The sequence below is a fragment of the Apteryx mantelli genome, chromosome 7, assembly GCF_036417845.1.
Source record: "Apteryx mantelli isolate bAptMan1 chromosome 7, bAptMan1.hap1, whole genome shotgun sequence".
In the NCBI taxonomy this organism is placed as follows: Eukaryota; Metazoa; Chordata; class Aves; order Apterygiformes; family Apterygidae; genus Apteryx; species Apteryx mantelli.
Window position 1 is genome coordinate 42,575,679 of NC_089984.1, and position 18,927 is coordinate 42,594,605.

Below are 18,927 nucleotides of genomic sequence, written 5' to 3' on the forward strand. Positions count from 1 at the left end.
TTGTTTTGAAATTTTATGACAGCCTTATTGCCCAAGGGTACAACATAATCACTTCGCAGTTCAGTGATACGCTTTCTTTTAGCATCTGTACTAAATGTGTTTTTATCCCTACTGTATGTAAGAGCGCTTTTTTAATTTTTCAAATGGGAAAAAAAGAACTGGATCAAAGTGTGTAATAGTTAAAATTTCCTTATTTTAATTTGGGATGTAAATGTGCTTTTTAAATTAACCACCTCCACCCTCCTTCTAATTTCTTCGTGGATTATGTTATTTTTCTTACTTTCATAAGACAGTAGGCCTGGATAAGACTGTCATAGCTCACTATGTTGTAATCTTTGCTAAGATATCCTCTAAATATCTAAAACGCAGTATCATTACTGGCAAAAGTGACTTTTTGTTATTAAAATTATGAGCAGGTTGTTGATATTTCAGCATATTGTGAGGCGTTCTCCATAAAAGAATTACACTGGCAAAATCGAATACCTACACTGAAAGGTGTGCTTGGTGTCATTTCAAGAACCTTAAACCATTAATTAGTTCATCTCTAAATGAATCGTTCGCAGCAGTGTTTCTCAGGCCGGGACTCGTGCTGCCACCAGGCAAGGTGCGAGGAGGGCGAGTGGTCTTGATGACGGTAAGTCAGCTCCTCCACGCCATATTTTGGGTACACACGTAGGTTCCCTTCCCCACCCCAGCCTTGAGATAGCGTGGGGTGTGCTTACAGCTCGAGTAGCGGCGCCCATTTGCGCCGAGGTCCGATTCCGTGATTTTTGCTCATGTGGGGTAGCTCCTGCTCCGCGTCGTAGCTCTGAGTTCAGTCCTGCTCTTCCAATCCTTGTGCTAGGATCACTTTCAGACCTCCCCTGATACGCACAATGCATGAAGGCCAGCATGAACCTGAGAATGATGAAATGGTTAAAGAGGCAAAAACATTTTTTATAACTTAAAATATATCTACATGTTCATGTTTACATGTATATGCAACTAAAATAGATGCGTAAGTGCAATAAACTTATATTGCTCTGCTTTTCTGTTAAAGTCCTATGTGCAGGGCCTGAAAATTGTTGTTTCAAGTCCAAGGTGCGTGATCACTGAAGGGGTGAACTGCTAAACATGTAGTCTTTATCCTGAAAGGTGCTTTTAATGGCATATTTTTGGATCATATGAAACAGCTTGCTCAAATAGCTCAATAAACAGCTGAGTAAAAATTAGACGTTGTTACTTTGACGCTTGTCTTCCCAAGAAGCATGCTTGGATTTTTCCAGAGCACTTTTTGTGTTTGCTTCCAGTGAAACCAAAATACGTTTCACCTTGATTTCAATGAACCTTTGGCTAAGTTCCTCTCAAGCCCCAGCCCTGTGCGTGGAGCTGATGAAGAGTGAAACAGACTGTGCTGACACTTAGGAACCGTGTTTTGGAGGAAAGAAGTCGTCCCACTGCATTTTCTACCAAGATACTATCTGACATCTCTGTTAAATGGGGATGGTATGAAGCAGTAGAGTGAGAAAATGTCCCAGGAAGACCTTTTCCTCCTTGTCCCAGCCAGACCTCCGCGGTAACTCTTCCTCCTCTCGTTTTGGGCGATAGACTTGATGTTTGCCAATATATAGTTCTGTGTCTTCACAGTGTCCCAGGCCTTTCGGCTCCGTGACAGTCGTGGCAGAAGGTTATGAATGAGCTGTATGCCCTGAATTATTTTACCTGGCTGCGTGGTTCCCGAGTCTATCATCCAAGAGAGGCATTTAAGTGTCAACATTTTTATTTTGTGCTGTCTTGAATGAAATAGGACCCTCACATCCCCGTGACTAGCATAGCATTTTCTCATCTTCTCTTGGTGCTTGGATTAAATGCATAAAAAATCTTTCAGAGGTGTGTGGTAAGTTTTGGAAAAAAAAAAAAAAAACGAAATAGTTGTTAAATTAATAAGCAAAACATAAGTCATGAAATATTGTATGGCCATAAATACTGATTGTATTTCTTGCCATAGGAATTAAACCCAAATTTATTTGTATTTCACACCACCTTATTTAAAAGTAGAGTTCCTGTTATATTACCAAAAAAGTAATTAATATATAGGGATGAGAGGTTAAACTGTTGATGATCTCAGTCCGTTGTAATCCATTATGATCTGTTGGTCCCAAATGATGGTGTTAAGGTACCACCTCCATGTCCAGTAGATTTCTCATAATTGGTCTGAATTTTCAACTTTCAGTTTATGGGAAAGGTTGCGTAGCTCTTACTTTGTATATTCTTTTCCTTTCTGCTTTTTCTTCCCAGTATCATCATCATCCATTTTTTTTTTTTTTTTTTAAGGATATGCACTGACAGGGGCTTTCTAAGAAATGTGGGCCTATTATTTTAATTTTGTCTTACATATCCTCTGCCTTACATAGTTAGGAGTAGTAAAGTCATTTTGAATGTTCAAATTAGCTCTTAAATCACATAGCAAAAGTTGAAAATGCTTTCTTTATGGCCTTCTCTTACTGAGCAGCATCAAAGCTGGCAATGATCTTTCCTCCTGGAACATTAGGAGCAAGTTTAAAGGAACTTTAAACTTCAAAACAAGCCATAAGCTTCAAAAAAGCCAAAAGCTCTAAGCTTCAAAAAGCCCTAAGCAATCAACATGCATTTTTCTAGCTACATGGCAATAATACTTTTTTCAAGGGTACTTCTTATTGATCGTATGTAAATAGTTTGGCTCTGAAAACGAGACCACACCAATTTAGCTGAACAGTGAATTCAAAACGTTCACTTTATGTACCAAAGAGTCACAATATTTTCCCAGAAGTATGTTTATGCCCGTGCCTGCACCTTCGTCTTTCATATGCGCGCTTTGATATTAATGGCAGCATCACACAGTTTTCCTGTCCTGAAGAGTCCTGTTCGGAGGTACGTGCTGCATCCCAGCATGGTTTTGAAGCTTTTCGCTTTAGAGAGGTTTTGCCCGGATAGCCACCCTAAGATGTGTTTTAGTTCGCTTTTCTCCGTTTTGCCCTCCATTTGCTCAGTGCCGTCGCCTGCCTGCACCGCGCTTCACGCCTGCCTGCGTCCCGGGGCTGCCTGCTCCGCTGGCTCGAGAGACCGGCGACCTGGCGAGCGTCGCTCGCCGCAGATCGGAGAGGCAGCGTTGCGCTCAGACCCTTATCTAAACAAATAACATCTGTTCTAAGTAATGAAGCAGCTCTGATCAATTTTAATGACCCGAGCTGCCTCCCCAAAGCCTGTTCCTTCCTCCGGATCCAGCCAAGAGGAACAGTCTAGGATGCCTTTCTGGAAATCAAACTGAACGGTTACGTATGCACTGTCATTACCAGTGTTTTAAGGCCGTCACTGATGTTTTTCATACAGATCATGCTCTCCCAGGCTCTTCTTATACAAGAACTATATTCTTTTTGCTTCTGGTGTTGTTTGCCTGGTTTTTAACGCCGCAGCCCTGGAAGCCGGTGGTCCTGGCGTGATTTGCTGCAGTTTTGAGGGCAGTCAGAAGGCATGCGCGTGTCATCTCTCATTTATGCGCCGGGGCAGTAACACCTGGGTGCTTCGGGTCTACATGACCAAAATCAAAACAGGTTTTCGCATTAACCTCGATAAGGGAGAACCCTGGCTCCGAGTGCGTTTGCACACGCGCGCTGGGACGCACGAAGGCTCACGCGGCGCCCGGGACCTGCCCGCACCGGGACTGCAGAAATGCCACCTCTGCGTTCGATGTCCGAAAACCAGACATAACGGCTGTAGACGCTCTGGGAGAGGCAGGGAAGGGGCATTTGAACCGTCACATCCCATTAATGATTGGTGATGTCATCCGAAACCCTTATGCTCTTCTGCCGCCTCGAAGTTAATCTCATTATTTGCGAATCGGGCGGGTTTTAAAGCGGCTCGGGTGCCGCCGGGTCAGCAGCCGGGAGTTGCAACGCTCGCTGGGCTCCGGTGGCGAGCGCCGCCGCCGCCGCGCTTCGCGGGAGGACGCGCGTTCCTCAGCCTCGGCGCGTTTAGGAAGCGCCGCTTGCCTCCGCGCCCCCGCGGCTTTGCGGCAGCGCGGTGCAGCGCTGACGCCGGAGGAAGCCCTTAAGGGCCCTTTGGGGACGGAGCGTGTTGCGAGGAGCTCATTCAAAGACCATCTGTCCCCTCAATAACCCACGGAGCGCTTCGGTGCCGCCTTCGGAGCCCCACACTGGTGGCATCTTGCGATGAGACGGTGCAAAGGCAGGCGATAAGCCGGGCACAGCGGCAGACTGGGGAGGGAAAGCGGGAGGATGGGAAAAAAACGAAGGAATTGGAGCTTGCTGAGCTGTATCGTTTCTAATGGCTTTGGAAGCAAATGATACCCGAGCAGCGCACAGAGCCGCAGGAAAGCTTATTCCAGTTGGGAAAAGAGTTACTGGAGAGTGGTAAAGCGAAGCTGTCTCGGTGCCAGGAAGCTGCTGATGTCCCAGAGGGGCAAGGGGAGGAGGTGACCCACCAGCCAAGCTTGGGGATGGGCAGCGTTGCTGGGTGCAGAGCAGCGTGTTCGTTTTCTACAAATAAACATGCAGTTTTGAGTGGCTGGGCTTCTTTCTTCTCGCGTGACATCTGCATGAAGGAGACTTGTCTTTTCAGGGAGATTTGGCTTCTTCTCTGTTTCCATTCACTCTGTCCAGTGGCGTTTCATTCATGGCTGCTGAGAAAGACCTTCCTGGCCGGGCGATGCCGTCACGCAGTGTGAGCTACCTCGGGCTTGTCCTGTCCTCTGGTGAGAGCTGGCCGAGGACGGGAGTGTTATTCATAGTTGGCTGATGCTAAAAAAGTTCCTCTTCAAATTGCAAACTAATTGTCATTACGCTCTATGTTAATGTAGTGCATCATTTCTGGGGACGTCCAGTTTTTAACGGGTCCTTTCGCTCAGCAGCGCGTGCTAGCGGGGACAGCTCGAAGTCGCCGAGGGTGAGCCATCCTCCAAAAGCACCAGGTACGTGCGGGGACAGGGAGCCCCGGTGGGGCCTTCTGCCCTCTTCAGCCTCCCCTGGCCCTCAGAATAGGCAACTTTCTACATTTTGAATTCCTGCCTGGCCCCAGCCCCCTCCCTCCACCCTCCTTTCTCCTGCTACTCCGCTATTTTTGCCCGTTTTGCGCTGTGGCTCTGTTTGGCCGAGGAGGTGTCTTGTTGCTTTGCACAGCCCGTCTCACCTCTGTCTGTCCTCATTCTCGCTTGTTATCAACAGATGGATATCTGCAGATGAAGACTTGGCAATCGCTCCTGCGTTCAGTGCCTTCCCTTTGGTGTGCCGTCAGCTCCAAATAGGCTTTGCTTTGACCGTGCAGCAAGGAACGGAGTGGGCTGCAGCTTATGGGGGGCCCAGGGCCGCTAAGGTAATGGAGTGAATAGTGATGGGTGACTGCTTTACCTTTGGTATATCAGGTGGCAATGACATCTATACTGAAATTAAATTTTTGCCTACAATGAGGTACTGTTTTACAACAGTTGGAAATATTTCTGGAGTTCCTTTAAATAAAAAAAAATGGTACAAGCACTGAGTGCAACTTGTAAAGAAGGTTTGTCATTTTTTCTTCTTTCTTGCATAATGCCGAGTGCAGGGCAGTCCTCGTACCTGGTTGGGAGTCCCAGGCGTGCTGCTTTCTGATAATCAATAACAACAGGGTCCTGACGAGGCTTCATCCAATTGCCCTGCAAACCTGCCATGCCGGTGTGCCAGAGTGCTGCCCGTTCTCAATCTCCCGTCAATGAATTAATGTTCCCCTTCTGGTCTTGCTGGCTGCAAGCACCGTTTCAGCCTTGGCACGGGTTGCTGCGCGACTCCGCTCCATCATTTCCATCACAATGCAGTGCTAGGGCATCGTGCCTTTGCTCATTTGCTAATACTGTCTTGGCCATTAGCCGGAACGCAAAGTAGATATTAACTACTCCTGATAATGCCTCTGACACATAACCGCTTATTTCATCCATCATTTCGGTCCTCATTGTCCTACGTGTCTCAGAATTTCTCCAGTTAGTCCTGGAAAGGTTGAAATACTGTGCCATGATCACTGCCTTGCTGTTTCTTCAGTTCTTCCTTGCTTTCTGTGTGGATTGACTTGGAAGATATCTAGAGACAGCAAAAAAGCTCTTTTGACACTTCCGCGCTAATTCCTGTTGCTACAACAAAGAAATGGCAATAGTTTTCACTCAATGGAAGACTGTCTAATGGCTGCCTGGGAGTCTCATTTTCATGTCTGTGAATAGCTGCAGACTGTCATGATGGTAGTCTTTTGTATATCTGAATTTGTTGCAATCGTGTTGTAAAAGCAGGCATTGGGCGAAGTAATTAAAAGCTTTGAAGATTTTATGACTGTCGTTGCAGGTATTATATGGTGCTATTTGACAATTCCTTTCAGTCACAGCATGAAACGCCTGAATTTTTAGGCACTTCCTAAAATAATTGATGTTGCCGTTATTGCCATATTTTGGAATCGATCATTATGGACATTCTATTGCACCAGCTCTGTGAAAACTTGTGGGTTCATTTTGTCAGAACTAGTGTCTTCAGCACATTCCCATGCTCGGGATGTTGATAATGGCAAGCAGCACAAAGCAGCATAAACCAGACTGAGGAAAACCTTTAAAAGGATGTCATTGCCACGTGCTTTGCCCCTGTTCAATACAAACTACTCTCTACTTCTTATCTGAGAACTTTCTCCTATGACAACTTTTTTCTCCTTGCAATCATTTCTCTTGTTTGACAGGCAGAGAAAGTCCAGATTACCACAGCACTACCAAAATCCTAGAATTGTCCATCTTTATTGACCCTGGGGCTGAGTAAACCACAAAAGTCCTGAGCTATCAACAGGTGCCCCCTACCAGAAGCTGTCTACTGGCTCTTCCAAAAGAAAACTGGAGGAAGTCCGAAAAGCTTTGAACCTTCCAAGGTACATCATCAGCACCAGAACATGTACTCATCCAGCTGAAATCTCAGGCAAGAAACATGGCCATCTCCAGGTCTGTGGTCAAGTAAGGCAATGCCATATGCTGGATAACATTAGAGATGGGTCAGAATGGTCAATACCTGCTTGCTGCAGACACAAAGAGTCCTTCCTGGGACCTGTTCTAGGAATAAGTTTGAACTGTGTCCCCCAGGACATCCTACTATTAAAACTGATGAGCTGAAGTCTTTGCAAGGGTCCGTTTTCCAGTTCTCCACCATTGCAGGACAAGGTTATATAAAATGTAATTGTACTGGTTTAAATAAATATAAAGTGAATGGATGCAAATGTTACAAATGAAATCAAAAGATTGCAGTGATCCTATTTTTGAAAATAAATGTAGCCTCCACTAAGAGATAGGTACGATGGCAAAGCAAGTAGTAGAGGGCAAGATAAATCGTGCAGTGTTACAAGCAAATATGAAGCACTCTGTAATATAGAAAACCTGTCTGATCTGATAGTCTCAAATAATTTAAGCACTTATTTTACAAATTCATACTAATTTCAGTCATTTCCAAAAATTCCTGAAGACCTTAGTTATTTGACAAAATAATTGGCTTCATAATGTGTCGGTAACGTACATAGTCCATATGTTTGTTGACGTATGGTCTCTCTGGCTATGAAACTTAAATCCTTTTTGGGACTAAAACACAGGAATTGATGTGCAGAATAAGCACTGATTCCTACTTTTCCACTTGATGCAGAAGAAGATAATTGTGCAAACTTCTAAAGTCTCAACTGCTGATGGATCTTTCTCACGGGCAAAAGGTAGACAGAAGAGACAGAATATTCCAGTCAGCACGCTGGAGGGAGGTAGCATATTGCCATCACCATTTCTTTTGAAAATGTTCCAATCCAAGCACTTGACTGATCTAAGTGCAGTAGAAGAGGAAAGGGGAGCAACTGATGTGACATAAAAGTGACACGTGACATTTTTAGGGCTTTTACCTGGCATCCAGAAGACTGTCCAGAAGCCCCTGATGTCTTTGTCCTTCTGACCTTAGCTACCTGTAAACTGGCATGGGTTGCTTCTTCGTTATTGGTTTGTATTTCGCTCCATCACTCTCTGTGACAAACATGTACAGCAATTTGTTTGTGGAAAGGCAGAGAAGAAAAAGTGGTTATAAAAAGCTATGGCTTGTCCAACAGTACGTGAAGGTCTTTTACCTGGTTACTTGGCATTCAGGTCATTTGCTTGCTGAGCTGTCGCACAAAATATTTCATAGTGAAACTAAAGAATTTCTGTCTAGCTTTCCAATATTTTCTTACTCTTTGACATGGGATATGGTACTCTTGGGGAGACAGTCATCGTTTCCTCTGCATCAGAAAGCTGTTTTCATGGAGCTTTTTGGTGATGTTTTGTCTTCCAGTGGAACGGAGCTCTTCCAGAGTATTTCAGTAGTGCCTTCAGGACAATACGGCAAAAAGTGAATTTCTGGGCTCAGCTGTGTTTCCTAATCTTGGCACAATGATTTTGAAGCGTGACTGGAAGTACTGCAGTTCTCCTTGAAGTTGCTTTGGCAGTGGGCAACAGTGCTAGGCGTTTTTTTTTGGAGTGATGAAAAAAATAATCCCAGGAGGTGGCTAGGCAGCATCGCCGGCGTTCCTGCATCATGATAACAACTTGAAGCTGTATTTGGTTTTAAAATGAGTCTTTCGAGAAGGCTGCCTGTCTGCAGGCGCTGGTTGGTGGATATCGATTCCTTCACTCCAGGTGGCTAATGCAGCTCTCCAGCCCCTGTCAGCGGTGGCTCTTTGATGCCCGGTCTCAGACAGGTTTCCTCACCTGCAGGTGTCACAAGGCACCGTCTCGCTAAGTGCTAATTTGACAGCCTTACTGGCGGCCCTTGCTGAGAGGTCGAGGAGGTGTCTGAGCGCAAATGTCTGAATTACCGTGCCAGCCCCTGGCCGGCGTCCCGGCAGCGAGCCGTCGGGAAGGTCCCGCGCTGCTTCCCCAGCCGCTGCGACTGGTCTGGCAGCCTGGCGCCGAGCGTACCCGGCTTGCACAGAATTAATGCTAACAGCAGAAGAAAACACTGAAAAGGGGATTTGATTTTCTTTTTTGTTTTTTTTAACCTTACAGAGAGACTGGTTGTTAATGGGGCATGTGAACTCGTGCGTTCTCCCCAGCATCACCGGACATAAACTCAAAAAACACGGCATCTTTACCTCTGAGATGGTTAATTATTTCTAACATTTTCCCCTGAAACGCTGCTTGGTTAAAACCTCAGTCAAATCAAGCAAGAACTGAAACTGTAAAAACTAGAATCGGTTTGCTCTAAAATGTACGTGGTTTGGCCAGGACTCAACTGCATGGCATTTCCTTGACGTGCAAGTTTGTTTATGCAGTTTCAGAGGACCCGACCGTGTTTTTAGCAGCGCGTCCTGTTAACCGAACTGAGCAATCTCTGCACCGGCCTGACTGTAACCTAGGAAAAATACAGGCCTGGCTAACAACAGTGCTGGGTTCCTCGAAGACTCCAGATGATTTTCTGATGTACAGAGATTTATGTACGTGTATTTTAACAATAAGAATCAGCATAAGGAATGGAAGACTCAATTATATTTTATTGTTATATTTAACAAGAAAGGCATAATATAAATTAGTAAGAATGTGTATAAACTCAATTTAATAACTATGAGAAGAAAGATACTTGCATCCTCCAGTATGTGGAATTTATAGCCTGGTGCAATGTAATCATGTTTATATGAGTGTGAGCGTAATAAACTGTGGAAATTCACACTGCAATGAATGATAGCAGTAGACATAATTCTAATGATATTCAGTACCACATCTGAGACACTGAACATAACCTTGTAATTTGTGTAACAGAGACAACAGAAAAGAAGATTGTTTTGTTTTGTGGGCTTTTTGTAAGTGAAAGACACTAAGCAAAGACTTAAAACAAACAAAAAAGATGGCTAACACCATCGAAACCTGCTATTTATACACCTTATCTTCCGTTTTCCATGCACATTAAGAGCATGATGCCAATAATTCCTTTAACGTGCCTGCTGAGACTTTTGACCCTTGTCCAACAGCAGAACTGGGCGAGTGGCGCCTTCCCGAATGCTGCCGTACAGCCCCAAGCTGCGTACTTGCCTTCCTTGCGCAGCTTTTCGAGCTGCCTACAGGGTGCGAAGCGTTCTGAGTGAAGCACGCGATGGATTCTTGGCTGGCCTTAGCTGGCCGAGCACCCTGCCTGGAAGGCAGACCCTCGCGGAAGCCCTGGTAACGCGGGTTTTAAATCCAGCGGGGATTTCAGCCTCTCTTTTTGGCCGTAAGATTTGCCTGTTTCAGAGAAGACGGCTGTGTGCAGTTGATACCCCAGGAGCCTCGAGTGCAAAATGGAGTTTTAGTGGCTGTTGCTTAGCTTGACATTCCTCTGCGTTTCCTACGCCGCTTCCCAGCCTGTGACCTAAATTACAAGTAGAAGATATTAAGCCTGGATTTTAACGTAAGAGCTCGCTACACCCACAGGACAAATTAAAGCACAGTGTTGTTTTTTGATTGAAGGTAAGCAAGCAGGAAAATTATACCGTATTCTTTGTTTAAACTGCCGTCAGAAATGTGAAGAGCTTTTGAACAATATCCTGTTCTTTCTTGCTCTTTCTCCTCTAAAACCTGTCTCATAACCCCACTGAATTTAGACAGAGCACCGTCCTGCTTTCGCTTGTTGGCCTGTTACGTTGCAGTGAAGTGCCATCTAACCTTAATCCCTTGCTCTTTCTTGCTTACTGTTGAATATGTTTCCATCAGGACTAATGCTTGCCTGCTTCTGCTGTGTCTGCAATGCTTGGAATTCCTTTACCGTAAAGTCTATGGGTTTTTGTGTGTAGTGATGTGAATATCGGATTGTGGCGCCAGAGAAAATCTTGGGAAAGGAATGTGGCAGAGGTCTGTCTTTCTGGCTAAGCACAAATCTTGTTTTGCTCATCATTATGAGAAAGTACAAACAGAGGCAGTACCTGATTCTTTATCTGTGGCTGGTTTGCGGCTACCCGGCTGCTCCTGATGCTGGCTCTTGTAAGCCTTGCATGTATTCTTTTTAAAAAACAAACAAAGAAAAGATTTTCCAAATTTGCAAATGATGAATTTAAATAAAAACTCTCTGTCCTGGAATGGCCCCATCCCCTTTGATTAGATATCGTATGTCTCACCTGAGGGAGTTCTTTCAGCTGCTGATAATACACCACTGGACATAAGCACTATGTTTTCTGCTGGAGAGTGAGATTCTTTAACTATAAGCCGCCTTTACATTCACAGGGAAGCTCTGGTTGATGTTGGACAATGAAGCATTTGGTATTGGGTTTAGCTCTGTGGAAGTTCAGCTGCTACTACCACAAAAGAGTTAATTGATTTTTGCAGGTAGGTTGCACTCTAAGTTTATCCAATGTCAGGATTTTCTCCTGACACTGCTCATAGACGAGGTGATAATCTTGTATCTGAACGCAAACATATAGGAGACGTTTTAGTGATCCCATGGAGCGGTTTCCCAGGCAACTGTAACATCTTCATACACAGCAGGGCGCAGGGGTTGCCTTGCCCAGGTTCTGTTTGTGCTAGCAGAGACCATAATCAGCAAATATATCCTGCCATTTTTGTTGAGGTTAAAGAAGCGAGTATGGTTTGGACTAGTTTTGGAATTTTCTTCTTGACGTTTGAGTGATTCATGGGTCTGGTGTTGGCCAGAATAAGGAAAACTTGACTGCTCGGGTTAGAAAGATACATGGCCCTGCTACAACCTGCCACCTAAGATTAAATGGATGATAGCTTTTGTGAACGCTGCGCAACACAGTGCTCAGTGCCCGCAGATGGACAGAAGAACCAAAAAAATACCCCTTTCTCAAGAGGACTATTACGATGTAAGGAAAAAACCAATACGGCTAAAATTAGGAAGGGGACAATCAAAAGATTGCTTCATAGTGGGGAAAAACATAATAAACACATTTTGTTCTTGCACTGCATTCATTTTTGCAGAAAATGGGACTGACATCGGAAGGACAGTGGGGAGCACGAAGTCTGCGTGAATACTGTGTTCTCCTCGGCCAAAGCTTTCCCCAGCCCGTTCATGCTATGCCACCTCACGAGAGTCAACCGGGCTATGGGAGAGGTTGTAGGTTAGAAAATGGCCCTGGGGAGTTCGGAGTTATCAGGTTCTGTGTTTCGTATCTCTGGCATTTGAAACAGAAATAGCCAGCTTACGGCTTGTGATCTACAGGGATTGTAAAGCAATCTGATGCGGCTGAAGAACGTAGTGTGTAATTTGGCATCGAAAATTCACATGTTAACTCTGAGAAGTGCATCGTGTAACCATAGTAGCACTGAACTGTGAAACGTTGCTGGGATGTGGGAAATCTTCGGGTTGTGTCTCTTGGTTGCATCTTTGATGCGCAGTTGCCAGTATCTGAGCTAGCTTGATATGCCCACAAACTACCGTTGTACCTTTGACTGCAGTGGAGACATACCCTAAGGCCACAAGCTTCAACACTTGCCAGGGGTGTGCTACCCTCGTATGAGAAGCTTGCAGTGAGTTGAATCAGCGTATTTTTAGCTCTTGTCCTGTTGGCTTAGATGACACTGATATTATGAAATTTGGCAAGGCATGGAATTGTAGGGTTATCTGAGTTTCGAGGGACCTCTTACATGTGACGTAGTCTTGCTACAGTAGAGAGCCGGGGAACTCTGCGAGCTTTGCTTTCCCAGTCTCTCATTCATAATTTGTCGCACAAGTCTGCAGCATCTCAGATCTCGTGAAATAATGACGGAGGGCAGGTCCACGCCAGGCGCTGGAGCACAGCGCGGAGCTTCCTGAGCTAGCTGAGACTGTGCTCGCTCGCTGCAGCGCCTGGGGAAGCATAACCTCATCTGCGGAATGGGGTCCCTAAGCTAAGAAACTCTGCTGAGACGGCGGCTCAGCTGTCCGGCCGTGCTCACGTGCTTAGATGGCTTTCAGGACCACACGAGTGGTGCGCATGGTGCTTCCATGAAGGGCAGCTTCAGCCTAGCACAAATTCGGGCTCACGGATCCGCTTTTCACCAGTGGCGATCCTCAGAAAGCTTAACGACTGAAGCGTTCACTGAAAGCAAGCCAGAAGTGCACAGATGCGCTAATGTGTTGATGTTTGTTTTTGAGTTAGGATGGAAGTTCACTTTCACTATGCACTCCGTCCTGAAAAATGCATTTTTGCCTTGCAAGAAATACGGTTAGTCTCCATAAAGGAAATGCACTCCAAGACCCTCCACCTGATTGCAGTGGTTGGGACTCACTTAGTCTTTATTTGGAAAGTGTAATATTGAAGTCTGTCATATAACTTCCTCAGTGTACGTTTGTGACGGGAATTGGGTATAAAAGCATGAACTTTTACTGCTTGAATAAAAGAACTAGCTGTCAGCAGGCAGGCTCTTTGGAAGGAAAAAAGAGTCACAGGGGCTTTTTGTGGACTGCATGTTTGTTTCTGGCAGTCAATACAGTGTCAAACTGAATTGAAAGACGGTAGTTTTCACGTAGTGTGTCTTCAACAGCTTCTCCTGCGAGACTGGTGCAACGAAACCCTGCGGTTAGTAGCTGGAGAATATCCAATGCCCTGTCCAAAGCGGCTGCTTAGCTGGCAGCCGGGGCGAGAGGGGCAGCTCAGAAAAGAACCTGAAGATGCTGACGTTAAGAGGGGAATTCAGAGCACAAAGGCAGCAAAACAAATTAGATTAGCAGGTTAAGTACTAACGAACGCAAGTGATATAGAACAACTAGGGATGCAGATTTAACTTGTCGCGGAGTTACAGCATGTGCTGAAACAGTGCTAGGTATGGAGAAAGGCGTGAATACAGCAAGAGAAGTTGAGTCAGCTGAGACAGGTTTTCAGAGAGAAAACTGCAAGTTCTTCTGTCCTTTGGCATGTGATATTTTTGGCTGGAGCCTTTTACAGGAGGTGGAGAACATGAGGGGAAATGAGGCGCCGCAGCTTATGTTCAGACAAAAGGCATGTCAGCTCGGGCGCCGAGTTGTATGACAGCACCTTTAGCTCTATCCTACACGAGGACCTTTAGCGGCAGCGATAGGCAGCAAACAGCGATCCGGGGCTGGCACTCTGCAAGGCAGCAAAGCTCCTTGCTGCCAGCCGTCGAGTCCGCAAAGGGGACCGTCGGCTGACTGACGCCGGGGAGGACCCCCCTCCCTTCTCCTTTCGGGCTCAGAGCGAGGCAGAATGATAGGTTGATTTTATCTTTGTTCCGGCAAAAATTTAAAGCATAGGTATATTCACAGTGCGGAGCTTGCTCTAGGGTTCAGTGCCTGTTTGCTTGCTGTTTAGGAGGTCATTACAGAGAAGATCATTTCCATCAAAAGGGGGTTTGCTTCTTTGCTGAGAAGGATGAGTCCTTTAAAGAGGATGCAATCTCCTTGTTTGTTTAAGTGGTACGGACAAGTGGAAGGAAAATAGCAATGAGTTAAAAGAATACAGTGGGTAGGACAGGTGGAAAATGCTGTGAATTTTGGAGAAAAGGGGTGTCCTCTCACCTGCTACCAATGTGGTCTGCTGTTCCAGATGCAGCCACTTATTTCCTAAAGGTACTTTAGATTTTGCATCACGGATTTAAACTGGCTTCTCACCATTCTCCACAAATGCCGGGAGCTAATCTGCAGAACAGCTGAGATTTCTCCCTCTCAAATATTGCCTGTGCAGAAGGAAATAAGCCGCCCCTGACTTGTGATCTGAATATTTTCTCATAATTCTGCACCAAAGCGTAGGTAACTTTGCTGTCTTCGTTGCTTCTGTCGAAGCCAACAGAACAGGACTATCAGCAGAGGAAATGATAGAGTTGACAGATGCTGTGCATTCAGCTGACCTTGTTTTTCATCTTCAAGGTCACTCCAGAATGCATAAAAGCCTGCCAAGGTGCAGACAACGCACCCCTTTCCGTCCGTGTCGCGAGTGCATGGCCTCCTCTCTCCGGCCTTGCCATTGCTGCCAATCCGCAGGTTTCTGGCACGCTTTTTGTCACCCAGCTACAGTCGTTTCGTTGGGATAGCTGTGCTACGACGACTAGCTTTTGCCCTTCATCACTCTCTTTTTTTCCGTTCCCGAATGACAGTACTCAGGTGCGCAGCATCTCGGGGACTTACAGAGCAGAAAAAATGGCTTTGTACTAACTGGGATTCTGCAGACCAAAACACACAAATCTGCTTGAGCCAGAATGTTCCGTTTGCACCTTAGTTTAATAAAACATACCCGATGATACATTTCCTTGTCTGTCTTAGCCTGTCTACCCACCTGAGAGCACTGCTTAATTATGGCAATTAAGAGAGATGTTTAATCTTTTCGCATACTGCCTGGGTGCTCCACCGCAGTCCGAGCTCGGTTCTGAGCGGGGACCATGTGGCGTACCTGGATCTGCCCCTCGCTGAGCATCACTGCTGCCTCTGGGTGCACCACCACTTCTCCTGACTCAAGTCCCTAGCCAGCAGAGCAGAGATTTTAGCTTTTCTTGAATCCTTTAAAGTTTTACCTCTTCTTCTTAAGTCACTTCTGTATTTCCTACATTTTTTTGCTTCTCGCTGCTGCCTTGTAACATCGGTTTCCTGGTCTTTCTAGGCCCTCATTCTTACTTCTACTGCTCTTCATGCTTTCTCAGATCGTTGAGATCCTTGTTCTGTATGAACAGAAATCAGGTTTCAGCTTTGACAGGTGTCTTTTTAGCTCAGTACTGACATCTTTTCTTAGGCAGCAACTTCCTGTAAGATCTATCTGAGAAATTTCAGAATGCATAAATTACACTGGCATGCACAAATAAGCATAGCAAAAATGTTAATTACCACCACATCTCGGTTGCTGAGTCTGTCCTTAATGGGCTGAGCAAGTTTTGTCTGCTGTGTTTTATTTTTTCTTTCCCAGATAAATTATCAAATGACTTTAACATTTGGTGGTTGTGCATACAAAATAATGAGAGCTTTTCTTTTTTCTTGTACTTCTTTTCTGAAGACATGCTAAGGAATCAGACAAAAATGCGATATCATTTATAAATCTGAAGTATTTTCTGGCACGGTTAATCTTTTTTTGCCATAAGCATTATTCTTGTCGTTTCCAGTAGAACATAAGATGAAGCTGGTGTCAGCAGAAGTCCGGTGGACATTTACGCAATTCACAGAGGGCCTGCAAGGTACCATGCATCGAAGTCCATGGGAGTTGATGACTTTTGGCATCTCGGACTCAGGTTTAAAATGACAGCAAAATTGGACATAATTGGCAGCTCTGCCCAGTGCCGTGGCAGGGCAGGCACGATGGGGATTGTCAGACCTGTCTACGGAAACTCATACTTATCTGCCCACATAATCTCCGTGTACTAAAACTGTACCCAGGAAAAAGAATATAATTATAGATTATGATTTAGACTTTAAAATGCCAAGGATGTCGATGATGAGGCAGCTGACGGTTGCTTTCAAATCAGTCTGAGGGCAGGATCCACAGAATGTGACTTCAAAGCTGATTTCGGCTTCTGGTAGATCAGCCTGCAGCTTTAAGCCCTTTTACCACGACAGGTTGTCCTTGCACGACTTGCCGTGCCGAGGCTGTCCTTCTCCTCGGACTGGCCTCAGCACGGCTGGCCGCAGCGTCCCGGAGGAGCTGTACAGTGACCTGGTGTAAGGAACATCATCTACATGTCCATAAATTTCATGCCCTGGTCCTTATGTATTCCAGGACTGCTTGCTTTTTGCACCTTTCCTCATTTCCGAATATCTGTGCGCTCCAAACTAGCAGACCAGAACGCCATTAAGAAGTGGGAGGCAGGAGTGGCAATGTTCCTTCGCCTTTTAATGCCTGTTTGATTTCCCTTTTCTCCTCGTAGATCAAAGCTGCCTGTCAGAAGGTGCATGGCCAGAGCCTTCCCTACCGATAACGAGAATTGCATTGAAAATTGGGCTTTAGAACGGAGCCGTGTGTCTTTAAAGTGATGGCTAGAGAGTCACGGCTTAGCGTAGGAGCGGTCCCCGTTTGGAAACCGTTCTGCAGATGATGGGGCTGGCGGCAAGCACAGCGAAATGCGGTAAATGTGCTACCGCTTCCAGGGAACTTCAGAAGTTGAAAGAAGGAAGCGGAACTGTTTATCCATGGCAGCAAACACCGTCCTCAATGGACTCGGAAAATATGCACCTGACCTTTGATGGGACTATCGCATCCTCCGCAGAGAGCCTGTCTGGGTAAACACCTTTGTGGCGCAGGATCAGAGTAAATAACAGCGATGACAGGCTGCCTCCTGCTCTAGGAGACTGTCTTGCACTGCCCGGGCCCGTAGCCCAGCAGAACGGGCCAACCTGGGCGTTTTCCAGAAGCGCAAGATTTGTGCTTCATCCCAGCTGCACGGGTGGATCCTGGGCTGCAAGACCCCTTACGTTATGTGCACTTTATCATATCCCTTCGTGGCTGCTCTTGGTAAATCTTGTCCGCGGTATTTCCGATTAACACTGGGGTTCTTCACACCGTTCCTCCCCTCCGGGGAGGACTCAGCTCCCTTTCTGCCCCCCCCCCCGGCTTGCGACGGACGCCTACACCCTCCCTGTAAGCTGTCAGGTTGTGGCATGCCCTTGCTCTTTCTAACCAAAATTAAAGGGATTAGAAAAAATTCACAGTAGCAGGCTGCGCAGAAATGGTGGAGCGTGCGTCTAGGGCAACTTTTTAGCTCCTTGCTGCCTCGCTAGACAAGATCTGCTAGACAAGACCTGCGCAAGTGAGAGATTCTGTTTCCTTCTCTTGCTCACAGTGAGAAAACAGCAATAATAACCTAAGGAATAAACCTGCTTGCTGCATTCTGGTTTTCCAGCGTCTCTGTACCTTGCTGGGATTTTCTATTATCACTGAGTCAGTAACAGATTTATAGCCTGTGAGTATGATTAATTCCCATTTTGCACCTTGCTACGATCTCAAAGCAAACCATCCTGCCTGGGATTCTTGATTACCACGCTCTTGAAAGCAAGCAAGAAAAACTTTGAGCTCGGAGCAACGTTTCCAGGTGGCTTTCTGCGAAGAAAACGTGCCACGGTTTCACAGGAAACGCCTTGGGAAGGAAAAACAAGATTGAGCACCCTTCCCTTAAGCAGAGCCCCAGCCTGCTGTGGTCTTCAGATGTTTGGGGTTATATTAACGGACCATTCAGACAGTCTTTGCTATATTCTTTTCATTATTTTGCTCCTTCAGCAAAGGCATACAATACCAGTTTAAACACTTCGGGTGTACTGCTGTGATGGGGGAGGGAAATATCAGCTTCTAAAGCTTACAGGGCTATTAGCCTTATTAAGTTGCAAGGCTTGAGAGGCTTGTACGCAAGCTTTGCAGTGTGTTTGCTCTGTTTTTCCAACCAGACACGGAGAAACCCAAACCAAAGCAGCAGAGAGATGCAATGCAGAAACACTCCCTTAATAATTCAAGCAGGAGGGAAGATACGCTTGTCGTTGGGCTTTTCAGGGAAGTAGAAGCTGTTGTTGCTAATCTAGACTCACAAAATACGAGTTTTATGGATGCTGGGAATGTTTATTGCGGTTATTAATGATTCCTGTTGCACGTGACGCCTGCCCCTGAACCTTGCCTGAGATCGGGGCCTCACATTGGGTGCTCTCCAGGGGGGCTAAAGGACAGAAATGCCAGTTGCCACTTGTCCCTGTTAAACCTGTTCCATCTAAACCTGAAGTGGGAATATCTGGACTTTATGCATGCAAATCACGGTTGTGGTATGTTAAATTGCATCTAGAATGCCTAGAAAAAAAAGTCTATTCAAACATAGAAGCAAAAGCTGGTGTGTTTGAGTCCTCCTCCTGTTGCGATAATAAGTACCTAATGGTTTCTGTGTTTCTCGGAAGTATACAAATCTGGATTGGTAATGTCTCAGTAACTCATATCAGCATCGCTGAAATCTGAATCTGCCTCATGTAAGAGCGGTTTGCGGTCCAAGCTTTTCAAAATGTGGAATTTTCTCTGAGATTT

General features: G+C 45.7%; 1 long non-coding RNA gene across 1 annotated transcript; it reads left to right on the forward strand.

The window, feature by feature from the left end:
* The first annotated feature begins 4,663 nt into the window (after positions 1-4,663).
* LOC136992485 (uncharacterized) lies at positions 4,664-7,231 on the forward strand. Its single transcript, XR_010884768.1, has 4 exons — positions 4,664-4,729; positions 4,835-4,945; positions 5,199-5,346; positions 6,718-7,231. It is a non-coding gene; the product is annotated as an uncharacterized lncRNA (long non-coding RNA).
* Positions 7,232-18,927: the final 11,696 nt, after the last annotated feature.